At 37.9% G+C, this 16,914-nt stretch overlaps 1 protein-coding gene across 1 annotated transcript in view; it reads left to right on the top strand.

Annotated features, from left to right (window-relative positions):
- Nucleotides 1-16,914, top strand: part of FOXP2 (forkhead box P2) — a 1,129,496-nt gene that overhangs the window by 442,337 nt on the left and 670,245 nt on the right. Inside the window, exon 8 of the mRNA XM_074367186.1 lies at nucleotides 12,445-12,546. The gene's annotated coding sequence lies outside the window, so the exon portion shown is untranslated. The remainder of the gene's footprint in view (nucleotides 1-12,444; nucleotides 12,547-16,914) is intronic.

The raw sequence follows: 16,914 nt of genomic DNA, 5'->3' as shown, positions 1-16,914 counted from the left end.
CCTGCTAGACAACTCACCTTCTTCAAAGGTCTGAAATTTAGTTCTGCAGGATCTTTCCTCTGCATTGCTGAGATGCCATCACCAGTTGGGTAGCTCACCTTTCTCAAAAGTCCAGCTCTAGGCTCCCTGAAGTTCTTCCTCTGAGCTCCTGAGGTACCAGCCTAGCTGGGCACTATCTCCTCAGCATTTTGAGTTCCAGCTACTTAGAGTCTCTTACCTAAGTTTTTAGATCCTAATAACTCACCTTGTTCCATGTTTGTCTAATGTCCCTAGCAGTGGAAGCTACTCCCTGTAATTATAATCTCTGTAACCTCCCTATTTCCCTTCTGCCTTTTCCATTCTCCAATGTTACTTAACCAAATTAAAATTTCTCTGTTAAACAAACCGTATTTAGTATAGTTATTTAGTAATCTGTTTTCCCTACCTGGATCCTGACTGATGCAATCACATTCTTTGATACCAAGTAATGTCATCATTCTTGCCACGCCAATTGGACAGAGGATGGAGAGCTCAGGCCATAAAGCCAGATTGTCTGGCACCGTATCCCAAGCCTAGCCTTGGGTGTGGAATTCGATGAGTTATTTAAGTCCTCTGTGCTTCTTTCCTTCATGAATTAAATAGGATTATAATAATACCATAAGGTTGTTTTCAGAATTAAATAAATTGATATAAGTAAAATACTTAGAATAAAAATAATCATTAAGTGTTAGCTATTATATATTATTAAAATATTCCTTTTTAAAGGTTATGAGTTATATTAAGAATCACTTAATGAGCAGCAGCATATGCAAAAGAAAGAGGAGAGAACAGCAGAAGCAGGAATTGAGTACATGCTGTCGTCAGTGTTGGGTCTTCAGATTGCTTTCAGAGCACCAGAACAACTGTAGCATCAAATGAAAATGAAACCTACTACCCACCCTTGTATCTCTGCACTTTCCTGTCCTATCTTCAAAGGATTTTTACTCGATTATATTACAGCTTAATAACTGCTAGAATAGAAAAATGTAGAATTTTTACAGTTACAGAGGAGAAGCTGGAGAAAATTCCCTGGAGTTACGATGTAAAAAGAGAAACCCAGTGAAGAAAGAGGGGATATGCAAAGAGAGAGTTTGAAGGCAAGCAGAGCATTTTAGGAAAGTGTAAATAGTTACCCTGCACCACAGCGTATGTGTGGGATGTGGGAGAAACTAAAGCTGGAGATGTAGACAGAAGCCAGTTTATTAAGAGTCATGGTTACAAAGCTAAGGAGGTGGAAACTATGGGGGCCCCTCAGTTTAACCCCTTTTCCATTTGCATGGTAAGGCAGAGACAGCACCTCAGTATTTGAAATTTAACCTTTAGCAAGCATCTCAGTGTGAATTTATGTCTCTAGTTTTAGAGAATTTTTAAACAATTCTCATTTACTTAAAAAGACCTTCTTAAAAAATATTTTCCCTGATGGTAAAATGAATTCTTTTTTTTTGCTCACTTTGGAAAAACACCCTGTGATCTGGAAGTCAGAGTTCTCATAATAATAGGTTTGGATCAATTTATATAACCTGGATCCCAGTCTATTCATCCTATTAGATAAACTGGTAAGTGGGTTAGGAATTTGTAGACTAAGTGCTAAACACTTTTTTGGGATGTTTTAAATGTCATTTATTTACCATATTTAAAAATATATATATAATTTTCTGTGTTCAGCCTTTAAGTCTTTCTGGAAATTGGGAGATATTTGCCATGAAATCAGAAAGTCATCCCAGCATTATCAAATGGGAGAATATGGGCCCTAAAGGAAATGGTACCACATTATCAACCCAGTATTTTAAATCAAGTGAAATATGGATAAAATGAACGCCAAGAACAGCACTGAATGGGGAGAGTTCACGACCTTTAGCAGAGGGAAGCAGAAAACGTAAAGTGAAACGGAAAAGTCCTGTTTTGGTGGAAGTTTAGGGTTCATAAATGTCAGCATTGTAGCCCCTTAAAACAAACAAAGAGAATTGGTAGAAATCTCCAAATAAATAGTTCCTTATATGGTTCATTTTTTTCCTGATTCATGTCCTAGTCGCAAGTACTACCAGGAAAAAAAAAAAGACAACTTTATTTTTTAATGCCCGTTCCAACCCACTTTGTAAGGTTATTTTCTCTGCTGCTCAGATGAAATTGAAAGGAAATACCGTGACTTTTGAGTCACTCATAGGTAATAAAAGGTCCTCTGATCATATCTAGTCACAGAAAGAAGTCTCATTTCAACAATTAAGATGTCCAGTCCATGGAAGATCAAGCTTCATCTAAAGTTCGGGCCGTTCCTCAGCCCCGTTTGCCTCCTGTAGATTTGTTACCTGAAGGGGAAAAAGGGGCCTCGTGGGTTCCTTTTCTATTTCCTCCATTTCTTTGCAAGTCCTACATAGGTGGTCTGACTTCAGAATGTGGAATAGTTGGCAAATATTGTCTTGGGGCTTTAGCCAAAACAGAGTCAGAAATAGTTCAGTTTTAACATCCTGTTGCATATCCTTGGTAGCACAACTGAAACACATGATTTTCATACAGTTTTCAGCTCCATATATTCCAAGTTGAGATGGAGAGTTCAAGAACGGGCACTAGAATAACAAAGTAGGCTCGTTTACACTCTTTACAGGAAATACCTAACCGCACATGTCACAGTCAACTGAAGTGTTTCCTAACCTTTCCCACAAATTTACCCTGAATCAGTGAGAAAGAAGACAGACCTCTGTGGGATATGAGGTCTTGGGCTCAAGAGGCAGTTTTTATTTATGCTATCTCTTAGCAGGCATGTGTTTTACTAATTAAAGCATACAAACTTTGTATTCTGTACCATAATGCCTGTGTTTATTTTAGCATAAAAATTACTAATTTTTCGAACATTTCTTAAAATTGTTTCTCCAGGGATATACACCACCTTTAACCTCTAATTCCAGTTAAATCCTGGCAAAATGTTATATGTTTCAGTTTGATAATTATAAACCTGTAGAAACGACGGTATTCATGTAATTCTAAAGGATGCTTTTGGAGTTAGTTTTTCTTATGTTTCCCCTTATTAATATTAATATTAATAACCGTTCAAGCTATACTTAGCAGAGGACTTTAAATTCCTATTAAGAGGGGAGCAAATATTTGTTTGCAGAAAACATACTGCCCAAGTAAATACCCAGATCCCTTTACAAAAATGTTTTTCTTTTTCCTTAACCTCTCCTCTTAGCATATCACCTTCCAGGCTCTGATCAGTCTCCGGTTTCAAGAAGCACTCAGCTTAAAATAGAAATCAGAAATCTCTTTGGAAGGAGGAAGGAAAGTTTAGAAATACCATTTTTTTTACTCCTTCAAAAGCAGATTGGTCCTGCAAGAGAACCAAGTTAAAAGTAGTGCTGAGTTGAGAGGGCACTTGCAAATTCATTTCATGCCCGTTGTCCTGCTACACCTGTTGTGGATTCATTTACCCATTAGAATTTATCTAAAGTTTTTCTACCTATAACTGCAACTATAATGGGAATGGGGCCTCCTTGCACAGCTCTATAAGCTCAAATACTCTGGTGAGACAGATACTCAAACGTAAGTGGAAACAATTCAGCTCTATTTCAGTTCAAAATGCTGACTCCTGCCATCACAAGATAAACATCCCTGAACAGTTATTGGTGAAGTTAATATCCACACTAGGAGGTGAATGGCTATAGGACTTGTCTGCAAAAGTAGCCAGAGTCAGAGAGGAAGAACAAGAGAATAGGTTAGTTAGCCGTTTCTCTGTTTAAAAAACAAAAAGGCTAAAAATTCAGGAGATTAAACCTGGCATTAAGGACATTAGTGGTTTACCATAGTGAAATGTGAACTTGAAGTCTAGAACAGTATTTTCAAAGTGTGAATCCCAAGACTTTCTGCATCAGATTCACAGATGGGGATGTGGGTTGTCCAGCTTGTTAAAATGCAAATTCTCAGGCCTTATGTTAGACCAACTGAATAAGAATTTGGGAGTTGAAAACTGCCCCCAGGAAATGTTGAATCTTGAGAACTATTGAATTAGGATCTAATATCTCAATAAAGTAAGGAGGGGGAAGTTATGAATCTGGGAGTAAAGTAACTGTTAACATTAGTGCAAAAGATACAGGTTCACAATTCTGAAATCCATAAAGCTCTGAAAAACAAACACCTTTTTTTTTTTGGTAATTTATTTAGAGACAGTTCCATCCTGATCTAGATGTATTTATTTTAGATGTATTTTTTTAAGCTTTAAAAAATTTGTTTTGGTGGGGAAGTAATTAGGTTTATTTATGTTTTAATGGAGGTACTGGTGATTGAACCCAGGACCTTTTGCATGGTAGGCATGTGCTCAACCACTGACCTATACCCAACCACCCCGACTTATTTATTGGCAAAAAATTGTCTTCTATTTATGTGCGATCATGTATAACCTCTATTTATCCTATTTTGTGTGTGTGTTTGGATTTCACTGCATAGTCACTGTGTAATACCCTAAATGGGGTCAGTATATAATAAAATATAGATGCACCATATTCTGAATTCAGAAACACATTTGGCCCAAAGAGTTTCAGATAAGAGAATAGGTACCTGCAGGTGTTTAAAGACTATTCAGTTGCAAGATAGTAATGCACCTAAATGAGCTTGAACCTATAGCAAATATTGGAGGGGATATTGTTGAAAGGTAAAGGGGGAGAGGGAGAAGAAGTGAGAGGAGACTTTGGCCCTTAGTGCAGTTCTGATACTGTTACCGAGTCCAAACTCGTTCTGCTCAACACACCACAGGCCAATAAATCAGGAGATGAGGTGTTGGGGCAAGGGATATCTGCTTTACTCAGAAAGCCAGTAGACCAAGAAGATGGTAGACTGATGTCCTGGAGAACCACCTTACCCAAGTCAGAATTCAGGCTTCTTTCATACTGAAAAGGGGAGGAGGTATGGTTGGTTGTGGCAAATGTCTTGCAAACTTTTTGGTGTTAGAATCCTTTGTTCTGGCAGCTGTCCGCATAAGTCAGGTCATAATGTTCCTGTAAACCTCCAGCAAGACAAGTGTTATTCTCTGTTCTGCAAATTTTTATCTCCATATGAATGGAAAAGTGTTAGACCCTTAAAAGTCAGAGCCTTGAATATGAAAACAAATATATGTATGTATATGCATGACTGGGACATTGTGCTGTACACCAGACATTGATGCATTGTAATTGACTGTACTTCACTAAAAATAAATAAATAAATAAATAAATAAATAAATAAATAAATAAGTAAGTAAGTAAGTAAGTAAGTAAATTTTAAGAAAAGGTCAGAGCCTTGAGAATGGGCTATCCCCGATACTTCAGGCTCTAGGCAACATTCTTTTACAAAAGGTGCAGAACCAGTATGACTAAGCACAGGAAACAAGCAGAGGGTTAGAGCTAAAGGAATAGATCTTATATGGAGTCAGATTTGTTCTTCCCTATTACACTACCAAAGAAATTACTAGGCCTGAGATTCTCTGGAGAAACTTTAAAATACTGGCCTACTGCTTGAGTTCACATTCTGTCCAATCCATTATTGTTAATAGAAAAGAGTGAGGTCAAAACCATCCTGGTTGATAAGGACCAGAGCCAAATGGCCCCAGTCCCTTGCCCTACAGGGATGCCACTATGGTCTCTGCCTTTCCGTATATCTCCTGAGGGGATCCTAAGCTGAAGGAACCTAGCTGGCTGTTACAAGCCAAGGTTAATAAAGAAAAATAGATCTTACAATGTTTGTTACCAAGCCTACCACTTTGGACACCTTGCATTGCCTCAGAACTCCATTTGTTCTTTTTCTTTATAGCCAGATAATGCAGTTTTCCATGAGTCTTATGAGCTACTGATGAAAGTTATTACTGGACAAGAATAAATGGATAAATTGGGACATTGTGCTGACCTCAGTTTCTAAGACACATAGAAAATATAGTATGTTTTAGTCAGGTCCTTTTACAAAATAAACATTTATAGGGCCAATTCTCTCTCTCTCCCTTCCTCTTTTTCTAAGCTGTCTTATTAGTAGTGTTTAGATGCAACTCTGTTTTCCCTTGTTTCTTTGTACTGTCAAAATAGTCATCACCTTGAAAATCAAATATGAAAAAAAAAATCACTTAAGAACTTAAGTGTCTGTGCTTGTTCTAGATTTCACAGGGGCTCTGTGGGTTTCAGGTATAAGAAAAGATGGAGAAAAAAAATGTTCACTAGTCGGTGCCCTTGCCTCAGAGTTCAATTTTAGTTGTTCTCTGAGATTTTAGCATCACGCTCATTACTTATTTATATCTTCCCTCTTTTTTTTTCCCACTCTGCAGATAATTGCTGCTTAATTGATACTGCTTCTATGCAAACCTAGTCACAAGATACACTGCTAAATAGAGGAATCATTAATCTCTCTGTGTGTGTTTTAGATTTCCTTTAAAGGGTGCTTGGAATAAGCAAAGTCATTAGCAGTTTATTTGCAACAGTGCACTTAGGAAAAGCTCTGTGGAGAACACATCAACAGTCAGTGTGTAACTGAGCAATTAACACAGGACTTCTGTACTTTGGGGTGTTAGCATGGGAGTAAACAGAAGCAGATGTGATGTGTTTGTGCTGTTAGCATGCAAGGTCTGTTCTGACATATGCAAATACCACTGATGCTTACAGAACCTGCAGCCCCCGATGTGCTGTGACCTTACTGATGAAGCCCTATGACAGAAGTGCTTCATTTGCACTGGGTGCTATTAATTATTAACAGGCCGATACCACCTTTCCTTGTTATTAAAGCTTTTGCAGAAAGCCAGGTAAGAAAGCATCACAAACAAGTTGATGACACTCTGGTCCCCAGCTTGCCTCGACTACTGCTCTCTTGCCAGAAGAATCCCTGAAAACAGAGAGCAACTAAGGCCAGAGAGAGCAGAAAGGGTTTCAGAAGGCTGACAGATGGGATCACCTGTGCAATCCAGACATGAGTTTGAATAATTTTCTCTGTAGGACGCAGGTAAACCTTATGATGATCCAGTGGTTTCTACATGAAGGCAGAAGAATCCTGTTCTTGGGTGGATTTGTACATAAGAACTTAATTTACCATTTTTCCCTTCTTTGACAAGGAGCTGGAAAATTACTGCTTACTACAACAATTAAAATTAGAAGCAAATGAAACGACTTTCTGTCCTTGTATCTTTAAGGACGTGTCATAGGCCTCACTTATCATATTACTTGAATTCTGGAACGGAAAGCAAGTTTTATGGTGTAAAACATAATCCCTTCCATCTCACTGTCAGTAAATGCTGAGATTTCTCATCATTAAAGAAATGTTAAGTATTTCTAAAGTCATATAACATCTCAGAAATGGTTACACTTCATTAAAAAGAAAATGGAAACCAAGATTATTCTAGACCTTTTTACTCTGTAAAGGAGCAACCTCCCCGTGGGTAGTTTGACAAAAGACAAGTGGTTGATATTAACTTGTTAGGATTTGTTTTTAATTCTTTAAATTACAATACACTACACTTTTGGGATGATGAAGGGAGACTTGCCCTCAATTATTTATTTTATAAGGAAATTTTTTATGATCATGCATTGCTGGATTTATGTATATATTCCAGACTTCTCATGTTTTCCTATGACTGAGCTAGACCCAGTTTAAGTACATCCCGTTGGAATGAATTAATTTGAACTATTAGTATATTCTGCTATAGATATCCTAACATTTACTCTGATCTTATACCAAAACCCTGGTTTCCCATCATCTCTTTGTATAAACATCTTATATAGAACCTGACTGAAGGTATTAAGGTAAGGGACTGAAACAACATGTCTTAGTTATTGAATTGAAATCCTATCTTCCCTGTAAAAACTTAGTCAATGAAAGGAAATATGAAGCAGATTCCTCCCTCCTCAACTTCATTATAGAAGGCAATTCTCAGATTTGAGGGAAAATAGCAAATACTAAATCTTGTGCAGAATGTAAATCTGCATTTGCTCATAATCTTAACAATAGCATCTCCGTCTCTATTTAGGATACAGCCTATACTTTCCTAGATTTTTAAATAGCCGCTGTCCTGAATAAAGTAGATTTCTCTCTAGCCATATTCTAAACATACTGAGTATAATCTTTAATAAAGTAAATTAAAATCTATTACATTTACTATACCCATATTTATTTTTTTAAGTAAGTAGTAAGTAATCAAATAGGACTATTTACTGCCAGGCTAGTCATACAATTTGGTCAATATGCCTGGCAGTAAATGGTCTTCTATTTTATTACTTATCAATGAGGAAGTGCCAGGGAAGTGGTTGTAGGCCAAGTAGGAGGAAATAAGTTCAGAGACAGATAAATGAATGGTGCCCGGGTTGCTGCTAACTCTTCCCCTAAGGTGGAGGGAAAGGATTCTCTGACAATCTGGCAATCATTCTCAGGTCTGCGCCATCCTCATCCAGACAACTTAATACTAAGAGTCACCCGGATTAGGCAGATATTTTCAACCCATTTTAGACGCTAAAGAATGTACATTATATTACCAAGTCCAAACTCGTTCTGCTCACCATACTACAGGCCAATAAATCAGGAGACAAGGTGTTGGGTCAAGGAATAACAAACTTTATTCGGAAAGTCAGCCAGCCAATAAGATGCAGGCTAATGTTCTGGAGAATCATCTAACCCAAGTCAGAATTTAGGCTCCTTTTATACTAAAAAGGGGAGGGGGTGTGGCTGATTGTTGCAAACTTCTTGGTGTTGAAATCCTTTGTTTTGGCAGCTGTCCACGTGGGTCAGGTCATGGTGTCCCTGTAAGCCTCCAATAAGACAACTATTGTTTTCTGTTCTGCAACTTTTTTATCTTTATATTAATGGGAAAGTGTTATACCCTTAAAGGTCAGAGCCTTCAGAATGGGCTGTCCTGTATATTACAGGTTCTAAGCAATATTCTTTTATAAAAGGTGCAGAACTAGCAAGACTAAGCACAGGAAACAGCACAGGGTTAGAGGTAAAGGAACAGAGCTAATATGGAGTCAAGTTGTTCTTCCCTACTACAACTAGATTGGGTTGAAAGAAGGAAAATTCATGAATAGTATGGGCAGGATCCAGGCAAATTTTAGAACATTGGCTAGTTTACTTGAGAGAGGAGGGAATGAGAGGCAGGACACTTAATTCCTTGTTAAGGAGGAATACAACAGCTGGGCAGTCTGATGGCTCAACCCCATCTGCAGTCTAACTGCGTGACTAACTTACATCCATCCAGAGATGACAGCAGAAGTTCACAGAGACTTTTTGGGGTTTTTTTGGTTGTTGTTATTGTTGTTTGTTTGTTTTTTGCAGTGGGTCATAGCTGCTATATGGGAGATATGCCCTTTCTGGAAAATTTCCCTGAGACAGACAAGCTCCCATGAGAAACCCCAGATGGGGCGTTGACTAGATTTTGGACTCTTATCACCCTGAAAGGATTAATAATGCTAGTGGATTGATGGAGTTCACCCACTATAGAATGAGAAACCCACCCAGAAACATTTAAATAAATTATTGCAGTCAGACTTGACACCAGAGAAGACTCCCCTAGCTTTTATGTTGAAAGTGAGTAAGAACTTAAGATATACTATTTTGATAATAGGACAGTAAATGATGTAGATTAAGGTAGATTCCTTTTAAAAAGAGACTGCTATGTGAGTTAAGCCCAAGTCATTCAAGGGGTGCAAACCCCAGGGCCACAGTCTCAAAGTGGTTTGTCTATGGCTGCTGAATCAGAGGGTCCCCAAAGCTGAAATATTGGTGCCAGTGATGAAGACTTTGCTGCCCCATACAGGCCTTTGATGGACCGATAGCATGGGAATTTTGTTTGATTGAGCCATGAGCAGCCACCTTGTCACTGGAGACTTAAAGTAAATGTGCTTTACTTAATAGCACAGTTCCACTCTCACCCTGCACGTTCCCTGTTCCCTCTCTCCTTCTCTAACCTGACTCAGCTGCCTTAAAAAGAAAGAGAATCAGGGGGAAAGGCTAAAGTTCTCTTGTTCAGAAAGGGAACTGAAGTCCATACATACCCATCCTAGTAATCTGGGGAGCTTTGGAGAGGGTAAGGACTGAAATTTTTGCAGCTCTACTTGGCACAGGCAGAAATTCACTATCCTATATGGTCCCATGAGGGAAAAGGGACACCCAAATTCAACTGATAGAGTTTGGGCAAGGTTTACAGTGGGGAAAGGTGATCTATAGGTGGGACCCTTTGAGTTAATTCTATCTACTATTCCATGACGTCCCTTGCTGAATGTATAAATGATAATCAGTGTTTCACATAATGGTACTGTGAATGTTCATAAAGTCTAGGGGGATTTTTCTAGGAGGAAAAGGGAGACTAGGCAGAAGTGCTAGTGAGACATATAAAAATATTACCTAACCTATCTTTCTTTGTCATCTCTGCAACAAAAAGCAAAGCTTCTGACTAAATGTAACTCTGAATTCACAGAGGTTCCCCTAAGTATCTGAGCCTGGTTAATTGAACAATTCAGCTGAGCAGAAAACTGGTGGTGTTCACTTGGATGCTGTGACTCTTTAAGCTCAGTGCCAGCTGTACAGAACCAAAAATACCTGTGGTTGCCCCTTTCAGTGGGGCAGAGCTTAAGACAGTTCTCATAGCTCTAGATATTACTACCCTTGATAAACCTAATTATGGGGGTTTTAATGATTCTTGGCCCATCATTGATACCTTTTCCGATGATGGTGTTGCTGTACCAGTGCAGTCAGTCAACTGTGGCCACTATTGGATGTCATATCTTCAGCTTTCCAGTCCATCCATGCACCTCTTACCACAACAGCCAGTGAACAAGAGGTTGATATTCAAGGTTTTTGATGATCTTCCATGCACTCTACAATTCACAATCATCTAATATTGTGGAGTGTTGGAACAGTCTCATAAAGCATTAACTTCAGAAGCTTTCTGACTCTAACTCCCTCACCTTGTCTGGTCCATACAGTTCAGGAAGACAGTTTGGTCACCGAATATGGCTTTCTACAAAAATGGATCATCTTCCCTGGACAATGATCATAATAATCAAAATGAGGGGAGGTATATAGATCTGTTTTGAAAATTCTAGATTATGGGTCATTACTGGCATAATTAATTTTTCTTGTCCCTAAAACTAAAGCAAGAGATGGTAAGAGAAACTAGCAGTAGGAATGGCAATGATGGGATGACTTCAAGAGATGGATCAGAGGGAAAATTAGCAGTACATCATTGGATGCCACTACGTCAAGCAGGGATGAAAGGGAATTGTGAAGAAAAGAAGGTGTTAAAAATGATACCTGGATCAATTGTGATATCTTAATTGAGAGATGGACTCTGGGAGAGGGAACCAGTCTGGATTAGGTTACCAGGGAATAACAATCTTCTTTAAAAACATGTTGAACAAGCAGGTGAACGTGTCCTATAGTTTCAGAGCTGAAGAGTGAGTTATGTGCTGGGAGTGTAGCTTTGGGAGCTGCTGATATAAAGAAAAGATTTTAAATTATGGTACAGAATGAGATTTCCCAGAGAGTGCATAGGCAATATGACAAAAATTCCAAAGATGGAAATGTACAAAGCAACATTTTTTGTGGTCAGTTTAAGAAGTTTAGACAATGAAAGTAGGGATACTGAATTTAGAAAGAAATTCTAGACTTTTAGAAAGTTGCTCTTAGAATGAGCGTATTTTATTCTGAAGAAGAGGGAAGCTAATCCTTAGAGAAATGCAACTTCTTTTATCAGCACACATTGTATTAAATCATTGTTTCCGTGGACAATTTGAAAAATCCAATGGTACTTAGATATTTAGAGTGAAAAAATGTAGTGGGGAGTATAGATTATAAATTTCTTAATTCTTATAATACAACACATTTATTTTGTAATAAAAAATGCTGAAAACAAAACTCTGTATAATCTTTTTGGCAAGAAGAAATGTTTAGAAGACAGTGATTCTCAAGATAAGTGACTGAAGGGAGATATGATGTATTTATCTTCCTAAAAAAAGATGGCATAGATTTTTAAATGTCTTGAAACCTGTCTGACAGGAGGGGAAATCCACTGACCATGCTCATCAAACCACAGATGAGTGCTCTTTTCTCAGCTACTCTGGTCCTCCCAACCAGATGGGAAGAGAGAGCTAAGAGTGCAGATGTGTACAACTCATCCCTGTCTCAGGTGTATCAGGATCTATTTTAATTCCTCTTTAAAAATAACAGCTCTTTTTTAAAAACAAATTATAAGGGCCGGTAATAAAGAGTATTTTAGACAAGTGCCAACTATGGTGATGGTTACATTTGCCAATTCATTGCCCTGCAAAAAAAAACTGGAAGAGAGTATTATGTTTAGTATAGGTTTTGAAAGACTGTCTCAATATTTTTAAGTGTTTGGAAATGTTATGGAAAGGAGTCCTTGAAAATACAACAAAACATATCAAAGAATTATTTGTATAATATCTACCCTCTCACATTCTTCTGCTTTTCCATCCTCAGCCCCCTTCCACCACTGCTGGCTTCTTTTAGAATTGAAACTCAGAACAAAGGGGTGAGAAGAGACAAACAACAAAGGACCTGACACTTTGTGAAGAATGACAGGTAAAGTGGTCACCTGTGTTATTTGGAGGAAGTCTCATTACAAGATGGTAATTAAAATTATCCCTCACACTAGTAAGTTAGAAGAAGCAGGGCATAGTATTTCTCCAACATACTTTTCAGACGACTAAAGCTTATCCCTCTTGTGCCCTCCTGACAATTTGTGCTACGTTCCCAGATTCTCTCCTCATCAATTTTCTTCTTGGTTTTTGAAAGAGAGACGCCTAAGTCATTTTCCAGACCTAGTTCTTTGTGCTTACTATTGCCTTAAAAGGGATGTGCTGTGAGACTGTACGTATTAAGGACACGGGAGGCTCACCGTGTAATCTGTGCATCGCATGAAGGATTTATAAAATAAAAGGCTATTTATAGATTATGATCTAAACTCTCATCACGTTCTTTTCTTTCCCAGAGAATCCCGCTTGGATTTCTCTCCTTTCTCCCTTCCTTGCTAATTGAATCTTCTTTTTTTTAATGTTTCTTTCCTTTGTCTTTTCTTTGCTTTCTTTGAAGAGAAAGTTAGATTTTTATTCTCGTTTTATCCCTTTTCATCTTGTTTTCCACTCAGTAGATGGTCTGTTGTTTTGTACCTTGCTGCTAAGTTGGTAAATTCTCCACATCATTTATTTAATGAACTAATTACAATTCTTCTGACTTTAATTTGGTCAGTTACAACTCATGTTTGGTTACCTCGAGTTCCTAGACTGACACAAATTGTGTCACTTCTAGCAGCTACACGTGCCATTGAAAATAAAAATTTGGTGTCATTCCAATCAGTCAGCTCTCCCTTCTCCTTTTTAATTATTTATTTTATTTTTAAGGCTCAAACTTCTGTCATTATGAAAAGGGTTGTTCATTATTCCAAAAACTGCTAAGAACAGGATTGCTACTCAAGCAGAAGAGAATCTGTTTTAAGTGGTGAGACATTTGGGTTGATTGTGGAAGAAAAAGGTGCCTCATTCTTTCCCTTCACTGGTAGAAATGCTTTATTTCAGAATTCTCAGACCTGGTCCTTTATTCACATTATGCTCAAAATAGAACGTAGTGACATTTATAAAAGGACAGATGAATTCTACTTTGTTTCTTTATACTTAAATGCTTTAAAATTTAAACACTTCATGAAAAAAAGATTAAAAGAGTGTATCTATTAACACTACTATACTTAAATTAGTGGATTCAAGTCTGTAGAATGTTAAAACAATGAGATTAAGTGTTGAAAGAGTCATTCTAAATATTTATTTAGCCCCATCTACTTACATCACTGTAATTGGTGTTTCTTTGAGATACAAAAAAAGCAGAATTCAATTTGATTCAACAAATATTTATTAAATTACTATTTTGGCCAAGACACTGTGCTAAGTGCTGCATGGAATACAAATATAGGAAATGTAGTCTAGTAAAGACTAGAGTTCAATTCTGTTTATTTCAGACAAGATTTATTGAGCAGCTAGATACTGTGCTAAGTATTTAAAAAACACAACATATTTTCTGTAGGTAAAGGAATTTGCAGTCTGGTCAGTTGGAGTTGATAAATTCTTAAAATTACATGCAAAACTGTGTGTGTAGGTGGTGTGTGTGTGTGTTTGTGTACATTTATGGTTTTTCTGAGAAGAGGGACACTATCTTCTAGATTCTTAAATAGTTCAGTGACCCCTCAAATGTTAAAATTCACGTATGCAATACAGGGTAGAGTCTCAGAACTGTAAAAGCAGACCAAACAAAGGACTCTTTCTGCCCTGGGTCTTTCAATTACCTATTGCCTACATGGGGCTTGGGACAGGGCTATGTGCTGAGATGACCATTTAACAAAGTACTTTATAAGGCAAAGGAAGACAAGCTTCCAAATCAGAAGAAAATTTTAAAAGCTAGTACTAAACAGTGAATATTAATTGTTACAAGAAAAAAAGGAATAGTCAGTAAATTTTGGAAAAGGGGAAACAGGCTTTTGGATCCCTGAAGGAATACAACTCTGAATGGAGCCTTGAAGGTCGTGTAGGACTTGGGTAATTGGAAACAGAAGACAGTGCATGCCTGGAATGGGCTTTAGAGGAGGGAGTGAGCAGGAGATGGACAGGGGTGCTTTCCCTGATGCTTCCAGATACATCCGGAACTGGTGGGGTCCTGGACCCAAACTCTGTGGAGTCTAGTTGTCCTTCAGTCCAACTCTAAAAGTTGTCGCACCTGTTACGCCACTGCTGGTTAGGCCAGAAAGCAGAGACTTTGTGTGCATACATTTATTAACATAAACACATACACTTACACACCTGCTAGCATCACATATATATGTATGTGCAACTATGTGTGTGTGTGTATATATATATGAACTGTGATCAAAAGAGCTGTGTGAGCGATAATAACATGTATCACTCACACAGCTCTTTCGATCACAGTTCATTAATAAATGTATTTATGAAGAGCCTGCCTTTTGTGAAGTGTTGTCTAAAAGCTAAAGATGACAAATAGTTCCCATCATCAAGGAGCAAATGTCCATCAGGTGAGGGAGAAGTGAAGTATTGCAAAGAGAACAGCATAAATAAAGGCAGGAAGGTGGGTAACCCCTTCCTAGATATGGTATTTCATGTGAACTGTTGCCAAAAGAGGAGGCCATCAAGGAATGAATCTGATGAAGAAAGACCTCATGGAAAACAATGCATATCATGTTCAGAAGCTTAGGTTTTAGGTAACAGAGAAGCTTTAAAAGGTTTTCATCAGAAGAACAATGTAATTATATTTAAATTTTAGACAGTCTCTCTGGCAGCAATGTGGACAGTAAAACTAAAGATCAAGAAATATTTGCACTGTGTTACAGGAGACTAAGTGATAGAAGACATCCAGTAGACAGAGAAATATTAAGGACCATAAGTAAGATTTTGTCCCATATAGATGTGGGAAATTAAAGAAATGAGGAATCTAGCATAACTACTAGGTTTAAGATTCGGGTGACGAAGTAGATGATGGTTCTCAACAAGGTAGGGAACACAAAGGAGGAGAGAGTAGAAGCCAAATTAGGTCAAATTCCTTAGGACAGATTGAGACTGAGGAATCTGAGGAAGTGAAGACGTAATCATCCACTATAGAAAATGAATCTTGAAGAACTCTAGATCAGAGGTCAGCAAACTAGGGCCTGCAGACCCGTTCTGGCCCAGTAGGCTTTTGTACATGCTGTGAGCTGAAAGTAGTTCTGCCTAATTTAAACAGTTGAAGAAAATCAAAATGAGAATAATAAGTTGTGTTAGTTTTCTAGGACTGTCATAACAAAGTACCACAGGCTGGGTGTCTTAAACAACAGAAACTTACTTTCTCACCGTTCTGGAGACTGGACGTCTGAACTGTCCACAAGCTGTTGGCAAGGCTCTTTTCTCCTGAGGCATCTCTCCTGGCCTTGTAGATGGCTGTCTTCTCCCCGTGTTCTCACGTGGTCTTCCTTCTGTATCATTCTGTCCAAATTGCCTCTTCTTATAAGGGCACCAGTCATAATGGCCTCATTTTAATTACCTCTTTGAAGATTCTATTTCCAAATAAAGCCAGATTCTGAGGTACTAAGAGTTAGGACTTCCACATACGAATTTGGGGATAGGGGACACAGTTCAGTCCAGAACTGTCATCACATGTGAAATCTGCATGAAATTCAAACGCGAATGTTTTATTGAAACATGGCCGTGCTCCTCGTTCACGTTGCCGATGGCTGCTTTTGTGCTACAACAGCAGGGTTGAGTTGTTGTGCCAGAGACCGAATGGCCTGCAAAGCCTAAATTGTCTACTATCTGCCCTTTTCAGAAAGTTTGCTGTCCTCTACTATAGATAAAACATGAGTTGGCAGTTGCCAGTTTATGGCTGGTAATATGAGCGATGCAATTACTAAGGGAGACTGCGTTGTGCGAAAGGAAAGAGGGCGAGGTGTGCACCCTTAGGACACAAACAGGTCAGAGAAGGAAGAGGAGAAGAGGCTGCCAGGGTAATGGAGACAGAATGAGAAGAGCTGTCAGAGGAAATGAGGTGTTGAATTGTGTACACTGTTTCCCAAAAGAGGGAGTGATAGACAGTGACAAGAAGGGTTCCGATGTCATGGAAGCCAGTATTGCACATAGAAGGAGCTGGTAAATTAAAGCAAACGTTATAAAGAGGTGAGGATAATAAGTGTTAAAAATGGCTTTTAGATTTATTAATGACCTATTTGCTTTGAAAATTTCATGTAAGATATAATTTAATATATTAAATATTTGATAATTAAATTAATTATACCTAAATTTAATTAATATATACTAAATTTTATAAATATTTAATATATAAATATTTAATTTAATATTTATTAAAGACAATTTTGCTTTCATGGGGCTTGCAAAATGTTCCTCAAGAAATCAAGTTTCTGTA

The sequence above is a fragment of the Camelus bactrianus genome, chromosome 7, assembly GCF_048773025.1.
Source record: "Camelus bactrianus isolate YW-2024 breed Bactrian camel chromosome 7, ASM4877302v1, whole genome shotgun sequence".
NCBI classification, from domain to species: Eukaryota; Metazoa; Chordata; class Mammalia; order Artiodactyla; family Camelidae; genus Camelus; species Camelus bactrianus.
The sequence above is the reverse complement of the archived record's forward strand: the minus strand, read 5'-3'. Positions and strand labels throughout refer to the sequence as shown.